Source organism: Amblyomma maculatum, chromosome 10 (genome assembly GCF_055883805.1).
Source record: "Amblyomma maculatum isolate TAMU_Amacu chromosome 10, ASM5588380v1, whole genome shotgun sequence".
Classification (NCBI taxonomy): domain Eukaryota; kingdom Metazoa; phylum Arthropoda; class Arachnida; order Ixodida; family Ixodidae; genus Amblyomma; species Amblyomma maculatum.
The window spans coordinates 65372871-65390821 of NC_139353.1; the positions used below are offsets into that span (position 1 = coordinate 65372871).

Genomic DNA, 17951 nt, shown 5'->3' on the forward strand with positions numbered 1-17951 from the left:
GAATCTTAGGGTGTTTCACCATTTATTTCAGTATTCATTACTTAAATTTTTTCGTGAGTTGAATTGGTTCGTTGCTGTGAGAGTTCAATGTGCCGACATAAAGTGAACTCCGATGTGCATGGTAGCATAACGAAGTAAAAAACAAAGCGGCAAGTTCACGACAATTTGTTAAGCATCAGATACGTAGCTCCTCGCAGAAGTGATTGATAACGAAACTTTATAACATGTAGCAAACTGCCAACAATCCTTTTGCACAACAGGTTTAGAATAAGTATAAAAGTGCCTTGCTAGCAGTTGTTCAGCTATAGTGCAGTTGTGCGCAGCTGCTGGAAAGCTCCCAGCAAGGATGCGCCACTTGATTGCGACTTTAGTTCTTGTGGTTGCGTTTTTTGATCTTTCGCATGGTGGCCCTGACGCCCCTCCCGACCCTACCGATTCTGCCGAGGCTGCCGACGCTTCCGACGCTGACGACGATGCCAATACTGATAGCAGTGAAGAGAATGTTACCACTTTGAGCGCTACAATCTTGGAAAGTTTTCTTGAGGTCAGTTTGATTTTTTAAAGGTCGGGAAATATATAAGACGCTTGTTTGGATATTACGGATATTACGGTAAGACGTGGCTTTGGATATTACGGCCTTTGATCTCACACACGTAATGCCGGCTTAATAAATGTATTACCACGAACTGCAGTCGCGAAGAGATAACATTTGCTAATATCTTATACTCCACGCTGCATAAAGATATTGTGCAATACCATCCGGCAAAATCACTTCAACTCATCTGAGCCATACTTTTCGGATTGGCATGGTGTGAGCAGAGTAGAACCTATAAGACAGTTAAAGCCCATGCCCTAAGCTATAATGAAAATGTTGATAAAGTCAGCTTCTACGGTAGCCATAAACGCTTTATAGAGCTTCATAACGAAATAATAAAACCTGACCCTTTAGTGAAGAAATGAACGAGTTGGGAGGGAGGGGGGGGGGGGGGACCCTTCTAAAGTTTAGGACCCTAAATGATCGGTCGCTGCTATTCTTTTAGGTGACGGAAATCCAACCCACTGTTCGTGTTACTGCTACCAATAAAGAGCCGCAAATAATGGATAAAGAAGCATCAAGTATACCTAGCTTATCAGTGCACGTATCACTTACCCAATTAATTTTTTAACCTCTTTGTAAAGAACCGCCTGCCTATCATCACTAAACGCACGGCGAGATTGTTATTCATTTTTAAAGGAGCAGTGCAAGAGACGCGACACACACGCACAAGGAAGCACAAACACTGTGTCCCGTCTCTTGTGCTGTGTCTCTGTGTCCCGTCCATTGCGCTGTTCCTTCACCATGCAAAACCAACTAGCCGGCCAACTCGCTCTTATTCATTATCAATTCCTGTTTTCCCGACCCGTTGAAGGCACCCTAATATTTTTCTGAGCTAAATTGTTGTAACGTGCTTTAATATCCTAACGTATGATACCGGAACATTTACTTCCAACTCATGCAGTTGTTTCAAGGTACGCTACACTTCGGAAGCTGAAGACGCGTCAATAATGTGATCTATGACGACTTCACGCCGATAGCCTACGAACGTGTTTTTAATTTGCTTGTCAAGCTTAAGGAAGCCAAAGGGCGCTAAGGGAACGTACAACAGCGACTGTACGAAACGAGATAAAATGGAACAAAAATTTAGCAATTCATTCCTAGTCATAGGAGTAATGAATCTCCCGTCAAACGAACGCATTGCGCTATATGCGAGATTAACGGAATACGCCACAGCACACTAGTCGCCTGTGGCAGGAAGCAGCAATTGGCATAAGAATAGAAGGCCTTCGCATTTTAACCTGTTCAACACTGTTAGGAACAATTCTAACAAAATTTCGAGACGTTTTTTTTAATTTTTGATTAAGCTGACGGGAAGCCATTTTCGATCGACCGAGTTTATACGCTTCGCATAAAACATAACGCAAGTACTATCATACAAAGCGTTCAGATGCATGTCACCGAATATTTTTCCATAATCTCATCTTGTGGGTAGACCTCACTCATTAACAACTCCCTTTAACTAATAATTTGACTTGGTGGTGACAAAGCGCAGCAATCAGGCACACAGCAGAATACTTTCAGAAAAAAATTTCCTAGCCTGATTGGCGCTTGAAAATATCGTAGAATTTGGAAGCCACGAAACGAAAAAATATGCTTGGTGGTCGCTGAAGGACAGAGCTGCTTTCGGCCGCTCTCAATTTGAAGGTGACAAGGAAATTTAGTTTAAAGTCAAAAGCTAACTGAGAAAATATTGGAAAAAGTCCGATAACAATGTTAAATCTACACTGCAGAAATGCGAAAACCTATGTATTGCTGGTGTACACGATGCATCACGTTTGTTGTCATTATCATTATCAACTACCCGGAACGTCATTATCATCGCTAATATCATCATTGCCATTATCCGTAATTGCAGTGTCAGTGTCGTCACTACTATCATTCTCAGGGTAGACAAGGAGAATTAGGATGCGAGTTTCACGATCTTGAGAAGGCACTTGATCGTGCCCGGCATTCGTTTCTGTTTCCTCTTTTTGAGCGTGCCAATGATGAATCAAGTGTACTTAAAGGGGTGCAAATTTGTTACTACAACTGTTCTACTCATTTGATTCTAATGGTCACCTCTTAGAGTCTGTCTGTGTCCTATGTCACCGCTGTCCTATGTCACCGCTACTCTTTGTCCTCTACCTAGAGCCGCTTTGTTTGACTGCACTGCGAAACATCAATATCCGTGGTTATGTTGGCTATAGTAGGGAAGTCAAAGTGCTTGCGTACACCGATGATCTATCATTTTTCTGCACTGATAAACCCAGCGCTGAGAAAATTATAACCACTATTGAACACTTTGTCATTGTATCTGCTGCTGAAATGAATAGGTCTAAAAGTTCGGGTCTGTGGTTTGGATCATGGAGAGCAATGCCGACTCATCAAGCTGGAGTTGAATGGTCTCGTATTCCCCCTCCTACATTCGAGTTCCCCTTCATGTATTCAAGTCTAGTGGGCGCTATTGGAAAGAGCGGGCCCCGGAACTCCAAAGCTATGCTGAGACTTTTGTTCTGCACCGCCTATCAATTTTTGGTCGAGCACAGGCCTGTAACATGTTTCTGGCCACAAATATCTGATATGTTTTGCAGGCACTCCTTTGCACGAGGCATTACATCCAAAGCTTTCACTGAACTTTTCTGACGTTCATATTGACCTCCAGTTTTGAGCTAGTGCTGCGCGAGAACCTATTCAAGCTCGTTTCTGCTGGCGGACTAGGTTTGACATATCTCTATTTTAGACAGCTAGTTGCTGGTTTCTTCTTTTTGCGCAAGAGCTGCCATCCAATTATCAAAGAGCCCCTGCACACTGATTTTGTAAACCTACTTCCCAACTTAGCAGTGTCTTCAATTTTACCGATCGGCAGTGATTTTTTGGTTTTATGAAAGATATTTACGATTCAGTGCGCTTTCCGGCAGTTCGCTTTTCTTATGAGTACTTATTCTCTGTTGGACGGAAAAGTGTATACAAAGGATTATTAGTTATGTTGTTCCCGCTTCCTTTACATTGTTGACTCCACTGTAATCGTATGGAGCATAGTGTGTTAAGAAGAGTACGCAAAATGCCGATCTCGCCTTCTACTAAAACGTTTTTCTTTAAACTTGATGCCTAAGTTGTACCTGTCAAAGTATGGCTTAAAATAATATATAATTTTGTTTTCTATGGTAATTGTCGGCTTTGTGATACACCTGAAACCATCGAACACTGTTTTACTGTCTGAAAAGATGCAATTTATTTTGGGACGCTCTACAAAGAACAATGACGAAAGACTTCATTTTCATTTTCCGGAGTGCGCGTTACTTAATGGCCACCCAAAATAACCATGAACACTTTGACATCATTCTCTTCCTTGGACTGCACAGCCTGTAGAAAATGCCTATCTTGGACTCGAATGTCGAGCCTCACGTTTCTCCCAGTACTCATTTCAGCCAGATGGTGCACCAGCTTAGAAACACTTACACGGAGATAGTGGCTACCAACTGAACTGGCTGCCATTGTTGATACGTTGTCTTTCATTGCCACTGTTTTAGTGAAGTGGCGCTAAATCGTATTTTAGTTATATGGTGATTTGTTTTATGTTTCTATTGGAGTTTCCGGCTACAGTCTGATTACTTTATAATTAATATATAGGTTTTTCCTGCATTTCAAAACATGCAATAAATATTATGCTGAAAAAAGAAATCACGGGTGTGGCACAGCTGCCTAAAGCGTTCTGCTGGAGATCCAAGGGATGATGGTTCAATTCCCGGTGTAGACAATTTATTTGTATATTTCTATCTTCTTCAAGGTAGATAAGGATAATTGTGATGTGCGTTTCATGACCGGGGAGTGGCATCGAAGTGATGACAAGATTTTTATGATGGCGTCACATGACGCATTCAATTGACAGATAAGCGTGACCGAACGAAAAAACGGCATTAGTAGGAGGCATTAAAGACTTTCGCTTTAAAATGTAAAAATACTTCCACTTGGCTGCAATCATTAGAAATAAATTTCGTGCGCCGAAAACGACGTAAAACACACTCTTTCCGGCAGCTTAGAGCATGATCAAATGGGCGTTATCGATTAAGCACAATTTAAAATAGGGTGACCGCAAATGAAATCTTATGGTAAATTTTGTGTATCATAATATCTTTATATATTACGATCCGTAAGGTAATAACTGCTAATATAAACATTGATAACTTTGATCTTTAAGGGCAGCAAGAAAAAAAGAAAACTTGTTATAAAGGTGGCAATTTTTTTACATATGTATCCCCACCTCTCATAAGGTTACTTGAAATATGTATTACACAGTAAAAAGTAATGGAGTAAGTGAAAAATATATTTACTATATTTCCTTAGAAAATGGAAACCAGTGGACGTTACTGGACGTTGATGACGTCCTATCAGGATCCGACGCAAATTCAGAAAAGGATGTGCATTTCGACTGAAGAAACCGAAGAGTCTGGTGTCGATGAAGACACTGTATTTGTCCAAAAATACAAATTGGAAGGTTGCCTGTAAGTATAGTCATAATCTTTGCAGAGCAATAGTTATCCTCTTGATTAATACATGGTATATGGTTTGCTGCAAGTGTCTGCTGGGCCTAGTGTGGCAGAAGGCATTAACTAGGAAGAAGTCGTTGGTAAGACACACCAGTTACATCCACGCAAAAAATAAACAAATAATTTGAGGTAGGCGCTGAAGTATACTTAGATGCAGCAATGCAAAAGCAAGCGAGGTTTGTTTCCCTACGTGGTGAATTTGCCCGACACCATGCTACCGAACCTTGTAGCACTCGGCAAGATGGAGTATAGTTATTGGGTATTTACATTGGTTAAATAGAGGAGCAGCACAGACTGAAGTTGTTCATGAACACGGTGATGTTGACTATGCAGAGCGAGTGCGTTGCAATGAGGACTTGATGCAGGTGACAAGGTTTACTGTACAGAGCTACAGTGCGTTAGTTTTACACGAAGTGTGCTCGTCAGCTGCTCTCGTGTATGGGCCTAGGAAGCTTATCTGTTCGTTCTGACAGAATTTTGAAACATACTGACAGCAATTTGTTTATGTATTGACAGCTCGTACGGACACGCTCTGTCCACAAATCGTGTCTCCATATTCTGTCCACACCACTCATTATGCAAGAAACGCTTTCGCATTACATTAAAATCAGTAATACGATTCTTGATAATAGTCAATCGGGGCTCTAAAGGATGTGGCTGCGATGTCTGCCGTGCCGGCTGCATCCTAATAGGGGCAAAACGCAAGGCGTCCGTATGCAGTACGATGTCAGTGTATTGTAGAGGCCCTCGGATGTTCTAAACTGTTTCGGTGCGCTCGGGGCTACCCAATAACACGAGGCGCTTCCGGGAGGTAAACACAATGTAACATTCGCCATACTATACTCGATTTAACGACTGGACAGCGCCACACAGTGCTGCTCTGTCGCCACCGAGAAGTTGAACAAAGGCTGATGCACTACACCATTTCCAAGCAGACTTCTTAAGAGCTAGGGGGTGGGAGGTTAAGGATCACCAAATGAAAGAACGTGAACAGTTATTAGTCTAGTGCAAGTTGGCATCCCGTCACTCAACATACACCAGTGGTAGCAGCCTTATTGTGACTATTCACGGCTCAAACCCGCAGATTTGACATCGGTAAAGGGGCGACAAGTCCTTAGTGCTGACTGCTTGTTGACAGCTGTGATGTAGTTACCTTTGGTGACCAATTGCGAGCACGACGCACACTGGCAGGACTGGTTAAGATCAGAACCTGAGGCACCATTTGCGCAACACCATACACTCGATGCGAGTCTCTCTCTTTCGCGTTTCATCGTCTTCCGTTTCACTTGCTTCATTTAGAGCTTTTACTATGTAACAGCCGCGACGTAGTATTCAAAAAGCTGTAAAGAAGAGGCTCCGATTAAGGGGGCAGATCACCGAGAAGGAGAAAGAGAAAGTGATTTTGCGGACCAGCTGACTGCAAGTTAGGCCACCCCTGCTCCGGTCCTGCTCGCTACCAGTGCCCGCTACCAGTGCCTGGATCCCCGCTTAACACTTGGTGAAGGTCGCGGGATTTCTCTTCCATTTCCTCGCCCTGGAGCTCCGCAGCCGCCGAATTCCTACCTCAATGACAGACTCCAGCACTAACACCACCGGCCCCGCTACTCGGCCCCTTCTATTCCATGCTCCGGGGTGCTTCGCCAGCGGGACCCGCCAGTCTTCAGCGGTACCGATGATCAGGACGTCGAGGACTGGCTTTCTTCGTATGAACGTGTAAGCACCCACAATAAGTGGGATAACATCCTAAAACGTAACAACGTGAACTTCTACCTGACCTAAGTAGCAAAGTTATGGTTCACAAATCACGAGGCTGACATTCAAACTTGGGCCTCACTCAAATCCCGGTTTGTAGATGTCTTCGGTCGACCTGCGGTCCGCAAGCTTCGCGCCGAACACCGTTTGCGCGAGCGGATGCTGCAGACAGGAGAAACCTTTACCAGCTATATCGAAGACGTTTTAGATTTGTGTCATCGTGTAAACGCATCAATGACTGAAGCCGAGAAGATTCGCCGCATCATGATGGGCATCCACGAAGGCGTATTCAACATTCTGATTGCAAAAGAGCCCCGCACTGTAAGTGAGGTTGTCACGATGTGTCAAAGCTACGACGACTTTCGTCGGAAACACATCGTCCCTCGACAACCTGAAGCCATGATCGCGGTTATGTCTGACGCCCCTGTCAGCTCCACACTAATTCGAGAAATTAAAGACTTCGTACGGGAAGAAGTTGCACGGCAATTATCGCTAATTTCAAGCGTTCCGCATTCCAGCTCACACCTGGCTCCGACCATACGCCAGGTTATTCAGGAACAAGTTGCCGACGCACTTCCGCCCCCTCGACAACCTACTCTTCATTCTGCACCACTGATAGCTCCGCTCATTCATGCCGACGATGTTCCGATGTTCGGAGCCACTCCACTGTCTTATGCTGAGGTTGCCGCAGGACCACCCTCTCCTACGCCTTTGCCATCGTATGGTCCGCCTCAGCTCGCATTTTTCACTCAGCGTCGTGCACCACCTATTCTACGCCCTTGCCGCACATCTGACAACCGGCTAATTTGCTTTGCATGTGGTCTCCCTGGCCATGTTGCACGCCTGTGTCGCCCTCGCCCGACACCGTACGCTTTCGATCAGAGCCCGGCTGCCTACGCACAGCCGCCGTCCCCACCCCGTGCGCCACCTCAGCCCTCGTCTCACTTTGACCACTTCTCGCCCGACCACCGCTCAACCTCTCCGCGTCGTCGCTCGCCGTCACCGATGCGTCGTCGCTCTACCGCGTCAATGCCGGAACACCACTGGACGCAGTTCCGCAGACGAGAACTGCGCTTTCGTCGACAAGTGAAAGTCCTGCTTCGTCACCTAATAATTTAATCGAACTTACCATTGAAAATGTTTGTACTCTTGCGTTTGCAAATACTGGTGCTGCTGTGTCGGTTATTAACGTTAGACTGTGCCGCTTGTTACGAAAAGTTGTTTTGCCGTATTCTGGGAATTCTTTGCGCACCGCCACTGCTCAGCACATCGCACCGCTCGGTACCTGCACGGCTCGAGTCACCATTCAGGACGTTCTCTATGTCATCAGTTTTATCGTTCTCCGTAACTGCTCCCATGACATTATTTTAGGGTGGGACTTCTTGTGTCGCAATCGCGCCGTAATTGCGCTCGTGCCGAGGTAGAGCTTTCTCCGCTGAGCACCGCACCGAACACCGTTAACGTTCTCGGGGAAGCCAAATGCCACGGTGCTGATGCTACTAATAACCCGCTTTATCTGCCGCTATTGTTCCTATAAACTGTGCCTCTCTTCATGACAGTGCAGTGCTCTTCCCCCCATCCTCCCTTTTCGTCTCGCGACGCTGTCTTCCCCTACCTTGCGCCGTCCTTAGTGCACGAAGCGGCCGCACCGAACTAGCCATTACTAAAGATTCGTTCTATCCACTCACGCTGCAATGTGGCGAGTGCGTTGGGCATGCCGACCCTGTTCGATCAGAAAATTTTGTTACCGTCCCGCCGCTTCTCTCCGCCTGTGCCGACACATTCTCCGACAGAATAAGTGCCCTTAGCCCACCTCGTTTCTCGTCTTCATCATCGCCTCTTGCTGCCTTTGACAAAGCCATCGACAGTGCTCTCGCTCTAGATCAACGCGCCAAGCTCTTCGATTTGCTGAACCGATTCCGAAATTTCTTTGACATTCAGCAGCCATTCTTTGGTCGGACATTAACTGTTGCCCACCACATCTATACTGGTACCCATGCCCCCATTACGCCAACGTCCTTATCGTGTATCAGCCTCAGAGCGCCGCATTATTGATGGGCAAGTCAATGAGATGCTAAGTAGAGGTGTTATTCAGCCCTCCAGTAGCCCTTGGGCGTCCCCGGGCGTTTTAGTCAAGAAGAAAGACGGGTCTATTCGATTCTGTGTGGACAACCGCTGCCTTAATGCAATCACACGAAATGACGTCTATCCGTTCCCACGCATAGACGACGCGCTGGATACTTTGCATGGAGCAGAATTTTTCTCTTCAATCGATTTACGATCTGGCTACTGGCAAGTTCCAATGGCTGAAGACGATCGCCCCAAGACAGCTTTTGTCACCCCCGACGGGCTCTATGAGTTCAACGTCATGCCGTTTGGACTGTGTAACGCGCCGGCCAGCTTTGAACGCATGATGGACAATATTCTCCGCGGTTTGAAGTGGCACACATGCCTCTGCTACTTGGATGACATCGTCGTAATTTCATCCGACTTCGCGACCCACCTAACTCGCCTTGAAACTGTCTCGCAATGTCTTAGTGACGCTGGTCTGCAGCTCAATCTGAAAAAGTGCCATTTCGCCGCTCGCCAACTTACTATTTTAGGGAATTCAGTGTCCAAGGATGCCATCCTTCCTGATCCATCTAAACTCCGCGCTGTCGCTGAGTTCCCGAAGCCAACATATATCAAGGAACTACGCAGTTTCATAGGCTTCTGCTCCTATTTTAGGTGTTTCGTACGGAACTTTTCGACCATCATTGCTCCTCTGACGCGTCTTCTCAGCGCCCACAAATATCTTTCTGCCTGGTCGCCGGCTTGCGATACTGCTTTTTCGAAAATGTGCACGATACTTAGCTCACCCCCGTATTGCGCCATTTTGACCCGGCTGCTCCTACAGAAGTGCACCCCGTTGCCAGCGACGCCGGCCTCGGCGCTGTTCTTGCCCAACGAAAACCCGGTGTTGATGAATACGTGGTGGAGTACGCAAGTCGAACGCTGACCAAGGCCGAGACCAACTACTCGGTGACAGAAAAGGAATGCTTGGCAATTGTTTGGGTGCTTCAGAAATTTCGGCCACACTTGTATGGGCGCCCATTTGATGTTGTTACGGACCACCACGCTTTATGCTGGTTCTCTTCACTAAAAGACCCCACCGACCGTCTCGCCTGCTGGTCGCTTAGAATACAAGAATATGATATCCGAGTTATCTATCGTACAGGGCGTAAGCACTCCGACGCAGACGCTTTATCTCTTCGCCAGTGTCGCCTGACACTCCGTTATCCCCTGCCTCCAGCTCCGCCTTGTCTTCCTTGTCCATCGACGACATGTCATCAGAACAGCGCAAGGATCCATGGCTTACATCACTAATCGATCTTCTTACAAACTAGTCACATTCACCGGCTCCTCGTGCTCTTTGTCGTCAAGAGCAGCATTTCGCCCTTCGTGACCGTCTTCTCTATCGACGCAACTATATGCCAGATGGCCGTAAGGGGCGGCTCGGCGTACCTCGCCATCTCCGAAGTGATATCTGCGCATCTTACCATAACGATCCGCAGTGTGGCCATGTGGTTGTATTTAAGACTTATGAACGGTTGCGACAGCACTTTTACTGGAGCGGTATGTATACCTTCGTCAGTAAGTATGTGCGTTCGTGCATCGATTGCCAACGTCGCAAGCCGCCTCCTCTCCATCAGCCGGCTCCACTACAGCACCTTCCGTGCCCATACCGACCATTCGATCTTGTTGGCATCGATTTGTATGGACCTCTGCCGTACACACCTACAGGAAATCGTTGGATAATAGCGGCCGTCGATCACCTTACTCGCTATGCGGAGACAGCAGCACTTCAGGATGCCACGGGACCCACTATCGCGTCCTTTCTTCTTCATCATTTCATTCTGCGGCCCCCGAGAACTTCTAAGTGATCGAGGCAAATCTTTCCTATCCGAGGTTGTCGAAGCGCTCCTTCGCGAATGTCAAACCATCCACCGGAAAGCCGCGCGTACCACCCTCAAACCAACGAACTGACAGAGCGCTTCAATCGCACAATAGGTGACATGATGTCCAAGTACATCGCCTCCGATCACTGCGATTGGGACAAGATTCTCCCATTTATAACCTACGCCTATAACACCGCCGTTCAAGCAACTACCGGATTCTCTCCATTTTTTTCTGCTGTACGGGCGTGAACCTTCGTCTCCACTCGACACCATCCTTCCCTACCGTCCTGATATCTCAGAGTATACATCGCTTTCAGCAGCTTCCAGGCGCGCTGAAGAATGTCGCCAACTGACTCGCTCACTTACTTCGGACGAGCAAGCCCAGAAACAAGCGCACAGCGACAGCCGTCACTGTGTCCACCAATTTTCTCCCGGTTGTTACGCGTGGCTCTGGGTCCCATCGACACCATCCGGCCTGACCAGCAAGTTTATTTCCAAGTACCACGGACCCTACCTAGTGCTGCAACAGACTTCTCCCGTGAAATACCTAGTTGAACTGCTAGCCGCATCCACCGACCTTCGCCGCCGTGGGCGTGAGATTCTTCACGTCGGACGTTTGAAGCCTTACTACGATCCCGCATTCCTTTCGTCTCCTTGAGTCGCCAGGATGGCTCCTCTTTTCTGCGGGGGCCAGATTGTAAAGAAGAGGTTCCGATTAAGTGGGCAGATCACCGAGAAGTCGGAAGAGAAAGTGATTTTGCGGACCAGCTGACTGCAAGTTAGGCCACCCCTGCTCCGGTCCTGCTCGCTACCAGTGCCCGCTACCAGTGCCTGGAACCCCGCTTAACATAGCACATAGATTCTCGACCCCTTGATTTTATTGTCGAAGTGCTTTGCTGTACTGATAATGTTTTTAGCACTTCTCGTTTCATAGCCACAAGACCTATCACAACTGAAACATTGTTTTCTTGGATAATAAGTTCATATAGCGCAAGACCGGTCAACAGTGAGAGTTCCTACCTCCACTATCATCATCAGTCGTCATTCCGCATGTTTTAGAGATGTTCGGGAAATACAGTGGTAAAAAAACTTGGATACGTAGGCGATTCTGTGCCTTCTGTTGAATGCACGTCTCTTCTATTTCTCTCATCATAACGATTTAGCCTTAGCCATACATCAATCATGGAAAAGCCAAAATGGCCAGTTGAATGCCAGTCTACACGTTTACGAATTGTTCTTCTCATTCGTCCAGCCTCCTGGCAAAAGCGCCTTTATCCCCAGTGTGAGCTAGTGTGTGTACTAATATCTTCGTCTTCTGCCGCCGGCTATACGCGGCCGAGACTTATCTTGCAAGTTAGAAGGGCGCTCTATCGATCATCTTTTTCAACAGTGCCGTCGTCGTTTTCTTCCGTGAGACCGCGCCAACATCATTAACTTTCAGATAAAAACTAAGCACAAACTACTGCCACCTTAACTAATTACTAATAACATTCTCAATTCCTAGCCATGGATGCCGCTTTACCTTACAGGCGAAATGCAAGAGGCATTCTTGCACTATGCAATGTCAGTGCTCTTTCTGGTATACCGCCGGTTGCTGAAGTTAATCCCGAGAGCCTTCCTGCGTAACCTGTTTCCTTTGCTTCTTGCTTATTTCGCACATTATTTCCTTTCTGTACGCTGTTGAATTGTCCGTCGACAAGTGCATTGTGGTGCATTTAGGTTGCTCACAAAAAACAAGAACAGTTAAGAAACACGCGTTTGACAGGCTTTTTAAAATTTAGTAGTCCATACTCTCGCTGAGTATGTCGCGGACTCAGGCGAGTTGAGCCTGTTGGCCTAGCAGATCTTTTTATATTTCCGCGCCGCGACATCTGACATCGTGACCGCTCAACATTGCTACTATACATGCGAAAGTACTGAGTACAGGCCTGTTAAACAGAGGGCTCCTGCAGGGGTTAGAAGAGACACGATAGGAAATTCTTCAATTACATATGAGCAAGAAGGCGCCTCACAACGGTCAACGCTAGCAGAAAGTTATAGTAATGCCGAGAGTGCGATAACAAGCATATTGAGTGGTTCGGGTAGGTGGGATTGTGTTTTTTTGAAGAACCAGCTAGTGAGTCTTCGAAAACCGAAAAATCGCTTAATCTTCAAATATTGCCATCTTCGCTCGAAATTTTTCGTTTATGATAATATTTATTATGGAAAATTCACAGGTAAAGAAATGTACAAACTGCGCTCCCATTCAATTGATGTAGAAGAGAATTCAATCCGCAAGCAGTCTTTCAAGGTTTTGTGCGGGCACGATGCCTATATGCCCAAAATCTGTTCGCCGATTTTGAAACAATATTGCGCTTTTTTGAGGACGCAGAAAAGAGGCGACTTTTGTGTACAAAAAGCCCTAATTACTCATGGGAGCTTGCAATATGAAATAAAAATAAATATAAAGAATGTGACATTTGAAATGTTCGCCTTCAGCGCTAAAACAGCTGTCTGCGATGATGGCTGTTTCGTCGATGGAACGTGTGGGAATTCTAGCAAATTCTACAGCGAAAGAGAATCAGTTGCATGATTATTCAAGAAAGGTGAAAACAAAAAATAAAAGAGATTAGTAGGGTAAAAATTCGAAGGCAAGATTCCAAAAAATGAAAACCTTGCCGCAGCCTTCTGGTCAAAATACTATTGCGAACATGGCTTCAGCCGTCGTGGTCATAGGTGGAACTGGTAAAGCTTAAAGGTGCATTGAGTGCTTAAAGTTCAGCTAAAACATTTACAGTCCATGTACCCATTGCGCACACGAGCAAGGAAATGATGGCATAGCAACATGATTTCACTTGCTGATATTATTTCTTGTTGGGAAGCGCTGAAATGTCTAAGAAACCGGCAAAGGAAAGTTAAGCTATACTTTGATTTTTGAAAGCGCAGTTGACCGAACGTTTAAAGCATAAAGTAGCCTTACAATACTAAACCTTGTCCGATAAAGAAATAGGCTATAGTGGATAAGTTTAATTGGCCCAGGTTGTGTTGTAAATGGGGAATGGTGTTGACCCGCCAAAGTGTGGTTTCAGTAAATAAATGTACAATATTTTTATTGTATCCTAAAAAAACTAGAGGAACTAGAGAGAGAGAGAGGAACTAGAGACCAAATTGCCAACCTTCGCTGAATCATGGAAAAAGCAAGAGAGTTCCAGAAACCCATTTACTTCTGCTTTATTGATTATGCGAAAGCGTTTGACTGCGTAGATCACAGCAGATTGTGGCAAGCCCTCCAAGAGATGGGAGTTCCAATTCACCTCATCTGTCTCCTCAGGAACCTTTATGAAGGGCAAGAGGCCACAGTCAGAACTGGGCATGGTCTTACTGATTGGTTTCCAATTGAGAAAGGGGTGAGGCAAGGCTGCATACTGTCGCCCTGCCTATTTAACCTATATGCGGAGTGCATCATGAGGAAGGCCGGTCTGGACGAGTCTTCAGCTGGAGTGAAGATTGCTGGAAAACGTATCAACAACCTTAGATATGCGGATGATACCACTTTAATGGCAGAAAGTGAAGTGGAACTCAAGAGACTTCTGATGCGCGTACAAGAAGAGAGTGAGAAGTTTGGGCTTAAACTGAAAATTAAAAAGACGAAGATCATGGCGTCTTGCCCTATCAAGTCCTGGATCATCAATGGACAAGTGGAAGCTGTGACAGATTTTCTGTTCTTGGGCGCCAAGATTACCTCGGAAGGAGACTGCAGCCATGAAATTAGGAGACGCCTGCTTCTGGGAAAGAGAGCAATGGTTAGCCTTGGCCGCCTAGTAAAGAGCAGAGACATTAGTCTGCCAACCAAGATCCGTATAACGCGTGCTATGGTCTTTCCAGTTGTGAAGTATGGATGCGAGAGTTGGACTGTGAAAAAGGCTGACCGCCGAAGAATTGACGCGTTTGAATTGTGGTGCTGGCGAAGACTCTTAAGAGTTCCTTGGACTGCCAGAAGATCAAATCAGTCGATATTGTCGACCATAAACCCTGACTGCTCATTGGAGGGTCAAATTCTAAAGTTAAAACTCAGCTACTTTAGTCATCTGATGAGAAGAGAGGAGTCGCTGGAGAAAGATTTGATGTTGGGAAAGGTTGAGGGTCGCCGGAGAAGGGGTAGGCAGCGAACGCGATGGTTAGATGGCACTCTCGAGGCATTGCAGATGAAGCTATGTGATGTTAAGAAGATAGTGAGAGACCGGAAAGCGTGGCGTGACATGGTCCGTAGGGTCACGAAGAGGCGGACACGACTGAACGCCTGAACTGAACTGAACTGAAAAAACGGTATTTAATCCGCATATATTCCCCTAATATATATTGGTATAGGCATATTTTGTGACCACAAGAGATTTATCAACCTATAACTCTAAATTAGAAAAGAAAAATAATGTTGTAGTGCTGCTATTTTTTAGTAGCTTTGGAGGAAACATTCGGTCCTAGGACCGTGTTATTGAGAACCATACGTGACAGGACTTTGTTTTCTGTAGTATTAGGATGGTGATGAGGTCTACTGCTATTGGGATATGCGAGGAGTAATTGTTTTTCTTTGTGCCGAAGTAATTGGTGACTGGAGGGTTTAAGCCTAGCAGCAGAAGATAAATTTAAAATTTTAAATTTAAAATTTCACGTTCGCCTTTTTCATGGGTCTTATCACTGAATTACTTAGAAGATCAATGAGCATGTTCTCTGATCATGATGACACACAAACGTGCGCGTAAGTGCACTGGTATTGCTTCATCCAATTAAGTTTTTAGTGGTTCAGCACGTAGGTCTCTCTCCATCTGTACCATTTAGTCGATTTCTTTAACGTCACGCTTTCCTACTTCTCCGCGCAAAGCTGATTTGCATGATTTGTTGCGATAGCCGTCACCAGCACACGTTATTTAACGGGTGGACAGTTATGCAAAACGTTTTTCTTTAGTCTGCTCAGCGAAACCACTCCTACCAGTGTTTGAGTGCGTAACAAGGAAATCAATAAACAGATAAATTATTAGTCAACATTTTCAAAAAGTCAAGAAAAGGTAGCAGTCTACGAAAAGATTAATGTTCAAAAATGCAGTTTCATGAATTTCATTTCTGACGTTTTTTTTTTTTGCAGCTTGTCTTCTAATACGCATGATGCATACTACAATGTGACATTTATAGAAAGCTCAAACCCTACTGATGACCTCGAAATGCAATGGGTACCCATACCACACGGTGAGAGGGACACATCATTTACCGACAATTACGATCTGCGATTGGCACTGCGATTTCTTCTTACAGCACCCTGTAACACGGATTTGGGGGTATATATATATATATATATATATATATATATATATATATATATATATATATATATATATATATATATATATATATATATATATATATCGGTATTCTAAGGCGCACATTCCGTAGAAAAGGTGTTAGACGGTGTAAAGTTTTCACAAGACCGTAGTTTCTTTCCATGGTACAGTATTTACCGGGAACGGACCGTCACAGGCGTAACGATGTCGGGCCGTTTACGTCCACATGGATCTGGTCAGCATGACCGGCATCGGCATCTTGCTTCTTGGCTGGCTTTGAGGACTCGCTGCCGTGGTGCATGCCTTCCTGATTTTTTTCAAGGTCGTTAATTGTGATCAAGACAGAGGCAATATCAAGATTGTCTGGTGCTTCATTTATGAGTATTTGTTCAGGGCTTTTATAGAGAGCATTGAGAGCGACGTCTGTTTCCGCAGTTAATTCTCCCACTCCATGAAACTATGCTTTACTATGCAAGTTCGGCACCCACACCAGATTTTTTCTGTCCAATACTTCTACTACGGAAAGTAAAAAACAAGCTCACTGAAACCACACGGAATGGCAAAACGTAGCGTTTATTTCTTCATTTCATGTGCGCTTGTTTTTCCCCTTTCAAATCTATGCTCGTCTAGACCAAATACAAGTTTCGTTAAGTTGCTGATACTAGTAGAGCGCAAGCTGCCGTCCGTTACATGTACCAATACAGCTACTGCAGCGGAATCTATTTTGAGTTTGTGTGACTGACAGCTTGACGATACAAATTCTGTTCGGTGTTTCTTTTCGCTGAGTGGGAGGGCACTTTCTCTAGCCCTTGTTAAACATGGTTGCCTTCTGTTTGGAGGTACGAATGTGTGCAACAACCACAGGTTGGTATAAAAGGTACATGTTTCGTCCTATGTTGGTCAGTCTGCAAATGGTGTACTGGTGAGTCTGCAAATAGGCAAACAGGCAGAAAAACAGGCACTTTAGAGTAAGCCAGTGCATAACTCGGAATCCCTTATGTTTGGGCTGTGATCTCGTCTCAAACAACTATTTTATTTCCAGTTTTCCGAAGGCCTCCATAGGCTTGATTTTCCATACTACATGACATTACCAAGTTTCCATAATAACAATTTCAGGTGTCAAGGTTATCGGAAAAGATATCAAAGGATAATGCTGGAAAACCTTGTAGCGGCGAAAAAGTTGCATATTCATATAAGGGCGTTTGCGCCAATCCTAGCTCTACATTCTTCTTTATAGATAATGTCGTTTGGTGATAGCTAAAATACTAATTTTTCCGTGCTTTTGTCGCTGATAATGAATAGCTAGGATTGTTCAAAAAGTGAACGTGTGCCCCAGGAAGAATAAATAAAGGCTTTTCAACAAAGGAATCATACCGTACAACCTGTTTCGCGTCCCGCACAATGAAAGTGCTAATCGTGGCTTGTATTTGACGATATGGAACTGCGTGTGGGCATCATGTGCTTTAATTTGAACTAATTCCTCGCTTCGCAAAGTGAAGGTCAAAAGACGCTTCCCAGATATTTTTTTACACCGCCAGAATAAAACTGGGCCGAATATGAAACAAAAATTGGGCGTTAATTGTCGGCCTGTACTCCTTTTGCATGATAAAAAAGGTTACAGTATATTTAGGAGCATTACCTCTTTTCATAAGCAAAAACCCAAAGTAACACAAGCACTTTGTTGCGAAGGCACTTCACGTAAGAACAAAATTCGCACCAGAATGAGCAATGTAAGTTTCTGGTGCACCAGTTTTTCTGGTGCGTTTTTCTAGAGACGATGACTTATAGGCTTCACGGCGTACGAATGTAAATTTACATGGGGACT

The 17951-nt window shown here is 45.1% G+C and overlaps 1 pseudogene; it reads left to right on the plus strand.

Moving 5' to 3' along the window:
• The first annotated feature begins 346 nt into the window (after positions 1–346).
• LOC146176709 (uncharacterized) lies at positions 347–12440 on the plus strand (annotated as a pseudogene).
• Positions 12441–17951: the final 5511 nt, after the last annotated feature.